The following is an 8476-nucleotide window of genomic DNA, read 5'->3' as shown; positions in this document are numbered from 1 at the left end:
ATATAGTTTCCATCAATATGCTTTTCATGCAAGGCATACATAATATACTATACTTATTCAACTCTGTTAGCAACTCCCATAAAAACTTTTTTCTTAAAACATTCCCAGGGCAATGTATTCAAATCAATGCATGCCTTGAAAAACCTTTTTAGATTTGCATTCTGGTCATCTTTTACAAAAAAAAATCTAAGAAATGGATATTCAAATTAGACTTTCTTCCTCAGTAAGATCATTGGTAAATGATGGATAATATTTGAATATGCAGTTAGAGTGGCTTTTATAGCATGAAAGAATATATATTTTTTTTTGCACAAACACTGCAGTAACATTATGATATGTTGAGCGTATTTATTCCATTCATTTTGATTAATTCTCAACATTCTATAAGGGCTCCTTTTATTTCTTTCCTTTATGCAATTCATCACAGTCTATATTTTTTTATTTTTTTATTTTTTTGTTTTTTATTTCTCAACTGAAATGTAAGTTCTGTGAAAGCGAAATTGTATTCTGTTATATTCTGTTCAAGGTCATAGCCCTAGGAACCCATATAGTTCTTGGCACACAATAGGTGCTCAAAAAATATTTAGATAACTAGATGACTAAATGGACTTTTGGAAATATGTTTGACATTCCTCCTATATCAAAACTTCCTTAATATATAACTATTTGCCCAGTGTTATATGCAGCAACCTCTTCTAATTAAACCTCCCCTTTGACCCGCTTTATATTGAAGCAGGAGTTTTCAACTGCAACCCTATTGACATTAGAAGCTGGATAGTTCTTCTCTGTGTGTGTCTTGTGCATGGTAGGGCATCTGGCTGCATCCTTGGCCTCTGCTCACTTGATGCCAGTAGTACCCCCTCCCCATGTTGTGACAACCAAAAGTGCCTCCAGTTGAGAACTGCAACAGAACTATTTTCATGGTAAACATAACAATGTTAAAAGTACCTAGATTACGAGGCATTTAATATTGAATTTTGGCATTTTCTATGATATCTGGTCATGATTGCTGGATCATATGAAAAGAGTATGTTCAGTTTTATAATAAGCTGCCAAACTGTTTTCCAAAATGACTACCATTTTGCACTCCCACAAGCGATGTATGAGAGTTTCTGTTGCTCTGAATTTGGTGCTGTCAGTTTTCTAGATGTTAGCTCTTCTAATATGCGTGTAGTAATATATCATTGTTCTTTAATTTCATTTCTTTGACGACATATGATGTAGAACATCATTTCATATGCTCATTTTCCACCTGTATATCATTGATGAGGTGCTTGTTAAGGTCTTTGTTCATTTTTAAATCAGATTGGGTTTTTTATTTTCCTTAACGTTGAATTTCAAGCGTCCTTTGTATATTTTGGATAACTGTTTTTTATCAGTTGTCTTTCGAAAATATTTTTTCCCTGTCTGTGGAGAAAATATTTCTTGACATCTTTCACATTAATTTTAATGAAGTCTAGTTTATCATTTATTTCTTTCATGGATTGTATGGTGTTGTATCTAAAAAGGTATAATGAGACTCAAGGTCATCTAGGTTTTCTCCTATGTTATCTTCTAGGAGTTTTATAGTTTTATGTTTTACATTTAGGTCTGTGATGCATTTTGAGTTAATTTTTGTTAAGAGTGTAATTTCTTTGTCTAGAAACATTTTTTTTTTTTTTTGCATGTGGATGTCCAGTTCTTCCGGTACCATTTGATGAAGAAATTAATCCTGCTCCATTGTATTGTCTTTGCTCCTGTGTCAAAGATCAGTTGACTGTGTTCATGGAGGTCTATTTCTGCACTCTCTATTCTGTTCCACTGATTTATTTATCTATTCTTTCAGCAATACCACAGTGTCTGTAGCTTCATAGTCAGTCTTGAAGTCTGGTAGATTACAGTTAGTCTTGAAGTGTCAGTCTTACAACTTTGTTGTTCTCCTTCGGTATTGTGTTGCCTATTCTGGGTCTTTTGCCTCTCATATAAACTTGTAAATCAATTTGTAGATACCCCAAAAATAACTTTCTGGGAATTTGATTGGGATTTTATAGAATCTATAAATTAAGTGAGGAATTCTAAGTAAGAATAAGGGAAGATAGCCAGAGTCTTTTTGTATGATAGAGCTTTTAGTGAGATGTTTACATTACTGTTTCTGGAATGTTATCTTTTTTTTGATCAAAGTAAACAATGGTACAGATAAAACTACATTGAACATGAAAAAGGAAGTACCATTTGAAAGGAAAAATATATTTCATAATTTCTAAGACAAAATATGATAATCAAGCAAATGACCACATACATAGTTGATGACAAGGCATGGCTTTTCTGAAGAAATACAAAGAGAAGATTTGGGTGGCATTAGAGAGAAAGCGGCTTCATAGCTTACAGCATGATTAATCACTCCTCCACCAACTATTTTATTTTTCTCAGACAAGTTTGCTAATTGGGTAAAACAAGAAAGCATAATTCTATTATGGAAGGAAATAGTAGATATGTAGCTGGCGCTCAACAGACTCATTTTCACACAGAAATATAATGGTATTGCTACCACCCCCTCCCCATTCATCACAATATCATCTTTTTAACTCATGTAATTCACATATTAGTCTATATTCAAATTATTTTTCTAATCTGATTTTAAGTTAAGAGATTATAAATGAAAGCAAGTAGAGCAATAATGAAGAAATAAGTCAAAAATTTTGTGATATATTGTCTTATACTAAATCCTCAGTGAGATTTTTAATTTAGCTGATTTGGAGAATCACACAGTGCCTCTCTCTTCTGCCATGTAAGTTCTGAATGTTTATCTCTAGGTGTTCTAAATTTCTCAGTCCTTGATAAAAAGGCCCCAAATAGTTCGTAGGCCCCAAACTATTAGATTTTAGAGAGCAATCTTGCAGTGTGTGTTTTGTGGTGACACTGAGAAAATTATCTTTGATTGATCATTATCACCTCATTGCATCAAACTACCCTATTTTAATGTCTAATATATTAGGAATTATTTTACGTTTCAAGCTCATAAAAACCCACTTTTGGTGACATTTATGAGCAAGATGTTGCTTTCTTAAATGCACCAGCTCATTTATTTTGTTACACCTCACGGTGTTGTGAGGAAATAAGCTGTTTAATCATTGTAAGCAAACTAATATTTTTCATTTCAGAAGAAACTAACATTAAATTTTTACTTAATTAACGTGGACCTTTGTCCTCTATTAATGTGGGGGATAAGACAATGCAAATAATAAATTGTCCTTGATAAAGTCATTTATTTGAGGTGCTGAAATTTAAGAACATTTGAAGGTGATTGAGTACCTTAAAAATGCATCTGTGAAAGGACTGTTTTTCCTTCGGGCTCCTGTCTGCTGCTAACTATTGCCTCTTAGGTGCATCTCTCTTATCACCTTTGACACTTTCCCCCATACAATAACATTAACTTTATCTTTTAAGAACATTTTAGATATAAAAAATGTTACTTATGTTTTTCAAATGCCCCTTAAAAAGGTAATTTGAACACCGAATATCTTTATTTTTAACAAATAGATTTTACATGTTTTCTGAATGAGAAAAGGGAATCAGTTTAAGTCTTTAAGATCCTCAGAATATCATTAATTGTTTTATTTCATAGCTGATGGTCAAATTGAAACCAGAATAGTCACCAGTTTTAACAATTTGGTGGCATATATTAGAAAACTTAGCATAAGTAAGGGTGAAAAAGATATATTCACTTATTTAGCCTTTTTTAAATTAAATTTATTGGGGTAACAATAACATTATATAAATTTCAAGTGTAAACATTATAATTTGATATCCACATACTTTATTGTGTGCTCACCACCAAAAGAGTAGTTTGCTTTCATTATTATCTGTTGCATTTCTGTATACTAACAACAAAATATAAGAAAGAGAAATGAAAACAATTCAATTGCTCATCCATTCTTTCATGTTTAAAGTTTGATTTCTTTATGTGTTTCTGGCACTATGCTAGGGGCTGGTGATACGTTTATGACACTACACTAATGATTCATTAATGTATCTGCACTAATGGCACTTATATTTTGGTGTTGGAGATAGATATAAGTATATTCATATAAAACTACAGTTGTGCTAGGAAAAGAAGTTCCTGAGGCTATGCGAATACTTAATTGGGGAATCTGGCCCGAACTAGGAGGTCAAGGATGTGTTTATTCATTGAGGAAATATTTGAGTTTAGGTCTTAATGAACAGGATGTAACTTGTGAGGATGGGGTTGCAGGGGGCAATGTTGGTGGTAGTGGTCTGTTCAAGCACAGGGAACAGTATGTGAGCAAACCCTATGGTGGGCCTGTGCAGCAAGTGCAGGACGAGGGGTAAAATAACATGAGATGAGCTTGGAGTACTATGATAATAATGGAAAGCTCTCATGACAAAGTGTTGGGTTCCTGTATTTGAAGTTCACAATTTCTGCAGATGGAGAAGGGCCTACAAGAAAGTTAGAGAAGATTTCACAGGTCTGGAAATGTGGAAGATAGGTTCAACCAAAGAGGTGACAGTTGAGATGAAAAGAAGTGGATTGCCTCCAGACCATGCAAAGAATGAAAGTCAACAGTAACCATGAATAACCAGCATAAGAGGGAGGTTTATAGCTGCTGTGACCAGGTAACTCATGGTCCTGCGCTCTGATGAATACAACATTGCAGGAGGACCAGCTTTTCCGTTTTACGAAGACAGGTACTTAGTTAGGTTACTAGTGGATGATGGCTAGGCTCTCTGAATCAATTAGGTATCTATGTAATTTTCATCTTCAGAGTCGAAGCTTCCATTAGGAAACATTATTTTTTAAGTTGCTGCCTGATACAAAAAAGGAGACTCATTCACCTTTCTCAGTATTTTTAAAATTGCTAAAAAGGTGGTACACATCTTTGGAAATACTGGTAAGGCTGTTCAGTAAATATCACATTCATTGGGCAGAATGCAGTCTGTAGAATGAGATGTTGCCTTAGACTACAAAAGCAGATGATGTCAAAATTGGACTGGAAATTGAGATTTCCTGTTTTCCAGTAACAGGCTTAGATGACTCATTAGGCTTGAAAGAGATGCTTTGAACTGGAGTGACTACAATGATGTCTTCTGCATGTCAAAGTGAGAAGTGCCTTCTTGGCCTGTTGCTTATCCTGCCTACTCTAGAAGTCTCCAGCTGTCCAATACTTGAAAGAAAACAATGGACATACCTTCTGAAAAAAAAAAAATCTAGATAAAAGAAGTCATGAAAGAACTACCCATGGTCAATAAACATATGTAAAATCCTTTTAAAAATATTAAATAAGCTCAAAATGACATTATTGGAATTAATCTTTATAGCCAGCATTAAGGCACTAGGCAAGGTAAATTCTTTTGTGTGTAATACTAAACAGCCATTAAAATGTTCTTATATATGACTAATAAGATGGAGAAAATGTTCATGATATTTTTAGTTTAAAAAATATATGTCATCTCACTTTAAAATTTTGATTGCTTTTAGCTATATCACTGTAGCCATTCATACAAAGAACCAACGCTGAAAGTATTCATGCCAAAGTGTTAACAGTATTTGTTTGTGGGTATTAGAACATGAGTACTTTTTATTTTACTCTTTTTCATATCTAGATTTTTCATGTTTTCTGTAATGAACACATTATTTTTGTCATAAGATAAAATTATAAAAATGAAAGATTTTTTTGCCTATTAAATTGGAAAATACATTTTTAATTATAAAATATTGGTAAAACTTCAGAGAAGTAGATGTTACTTCTCCAGATGTTAGGTTCACAACAGACCTCGAACCTTATTGTAACAATAGGGGATTTATTCTAAGAAAATAATCAGAAGTTTACAGATATTTATTTGCATTATACTTTCAAAGCTTTGTTTACAATGATAAGTAATTAGGAACAATAAAATATTCACAAATATGAGAATGGTTAAATTATATTGCATTTATACAAAAAGAGCAATATGAGTCATTTAAACTCATGTTGTAAGAATACTCAATGAAGTGGAAAAGGGTTATGATTCATTGTTAAATGTTTTAAAAACGGGTATGAAGCAGTATGTACATTAAAATATTAACTGTAAGGAATTATATACATGCATATAATTCATACAGGGGCATGTCAGTTATTATCCTGAACAGTGAAATTACATACAGGAGTTTTAGGCTTTCTTCTGTGCGTTTTTCTGTGCATTTCTAAATTTCTACAAAAAGCTTACGTTAAGTTCAACAACAACAAAAGTACATTTCACCCTGAAAAGATTAGTGGGGAGAATAGGGTTGAGGGTACATGCAGTAACCAAAGTGTTTATGGAGATTGCAATGAATTCCTTCAAGAATTATAGTTTATTTACAGTAACTGGCCTCCTCTTCTTATTCTCCTTGGAACTCCTTAGGAGCTGTTTGCCTCTCTCCTCCCACTGTGGTTCTTGTCAAAGACTTTCAAGCAAGTAGGAAATCATAATATTTATGTGGTGGATAGCATTCTCAGTTATTCAGATTCAGTTGCAAAAAAATTTATTGAATACTTACTATGTTCTAAACACCTTATGAAGTATTTTAACTCTTTGAGACATCAGGCCTTAAAGGGGCATTTAAGATTTCTATAGAAAGAGCATAAGATATAGATTTCTAAGATCAAAATTTGAGTCTAGAGTCTATCACCAATTAGCTTATAACTTGAGGAAGTCACATTCTTCTGAGCCCTTGTATTCTTTTGTTTATTCATTATTTATTCATTCAACGAATATTGACTAAATCTGACAGGAACTATTCAAGCCTCCAGAATAAACCAGTGAGCAAAACAAAGTCACTCTTCTCAGTCTAGTAGAGTGGGACTGACAATATATAAATACATATACAAAGTATGCCAGATAGAGTTTAACGCTTTGGTGAAAACTTAAACCAGTGAGAGAATAAGAGTGTCTCTGGGGAGCAAGGTGAAAGATGGTTGTTTTTTTTTAATAAAAAGTTGCCAAAGAAAGACTGATGAGATGACATTTGAGAAAGTCTTGAAGAACGTGAGAGACAATAATAATAAATATCTTACTTCCTTCACTGGGTTGTGAGAACTATGTGAAAAGGCTTTGCCGTTGTCGAAGGATGTCTTCGATATCATGCAGCTGTAGTTCTAAGTTATATTTACCTTTTGTAAGGCAGAGCCTGAATTCACTTTCCTCTGCCTAGGGTCATTCTCCCTTTGGAGATGGAGGAGACTTTATAAACAGATGGAATGAGAATAATAGAACCTCTCTCAAGGCCAGAATGGTCAGGCGATTCCCATCCTACATAAATAAAACTAATGAAATATAGATTACAACATTCTCTATAGAGAGCTGTGTACTCTGTATCAATGCCCCTTTAAGTCCCTTTTATTTTAACCACAAAGATTCCCTAAAAGAAGTAATAATTGTCTCCAAAACGGAAAATCCACACAATCTACCAGTTCACTGGTATTGGTTCATCAAATATCACTAAAAAAATGTTACATCAGTTGTCACTATACCCCTTCCCTGATATCTTTAATAAATCCATTTCATTTTAATATCTCCTACATAGTTCTCTGTGGATTTGTCTATATTAATATTTAACACAGCCACTTTGGGATGCATATTAAATTGTAGAGAAGGAAAAGGAAAGTTTCTGAAAACTGTCAAATATTAATTTTGATACTTCCTCATTCAGCCCAGGTGTTGCGACCATGGCCACATGGTGCCAAATTTCCCAGGGTTTAGTTCTTAGGTCTTGTGCTATGAGAGTGCAGGATGCGTAGGGCTGGCTGCAGACCAACTCAAAGCTCTGGGATATGTGTTTACACAGGTGTGCCTCTTACTGTCTGTGGATCTTCATTTATAAAAAGGAAGCTATAAAATATGTCAGGAGTAAGGGGGAAACTAAGAATGAAATGAAAATGTCTAAACGCTTTCTTTAAAGACATCTTGAATTTAAGACCCTTTTTTGTCTTTAACAGATTGTATTACATTGTTTATAATGAATAAACAGAAACTGTTCTAATATATGTTCAAAAAATGTGAATTGAATAAGTAGGAAGGAAGAAAGGAAGGACAAAGGAAAGAGAACAAAGAAGGGAGGCAAGGGGGGCTGTTGTAATATATAACACTGTGGGGAATAAATATGTTAATACGGAATTTTTAAAAGAGTGCTAATTATTTAATGCTTTTTTATTTTTGTTAATAGAGGCAAAGTGCTATAGTCAAGGCAAGTAGTGGATTTATAATAGGTCGATCACGCTTTCCTTTGTGCCCTGCACTGATGTCACATTTATAGCCTAGTCTCTGAGATCTTTTATATTTATTTTTTACATATAAACATGTTCTCAGTAGCATTCATCTCTGTGGTCATATACTCAATACAGTACCTGCCTGACAGTACTCAATAGATAATCTTTGATATTAATTCATTAATGTACTGAAACCTGAGGATATTTTTTAGAGAGGCAGCATAGTGTGAAGAAGTGGATTCTGGAGTCAA

The sequence above is a fragment of the Pteropus alecto genome, unplaced genomic scaffold (genome assembly GCF_000325575.1).
Source record: "Pteropus alecto unplaced genomic scaffold, ASM32557v1 scaffold161, whole genome shotgun sequence".
Lineage (NCBI taxonomy): Eukaryota > Metazoa > Chordata > Mammalia > Chiroptera > Pteropodidae > Pteropus > Pteropus alecto.
The sequence above is the reverse complement of the archived record's forward strand: the minus strand, read 5'-3'. Positions refer to the sequence as shown.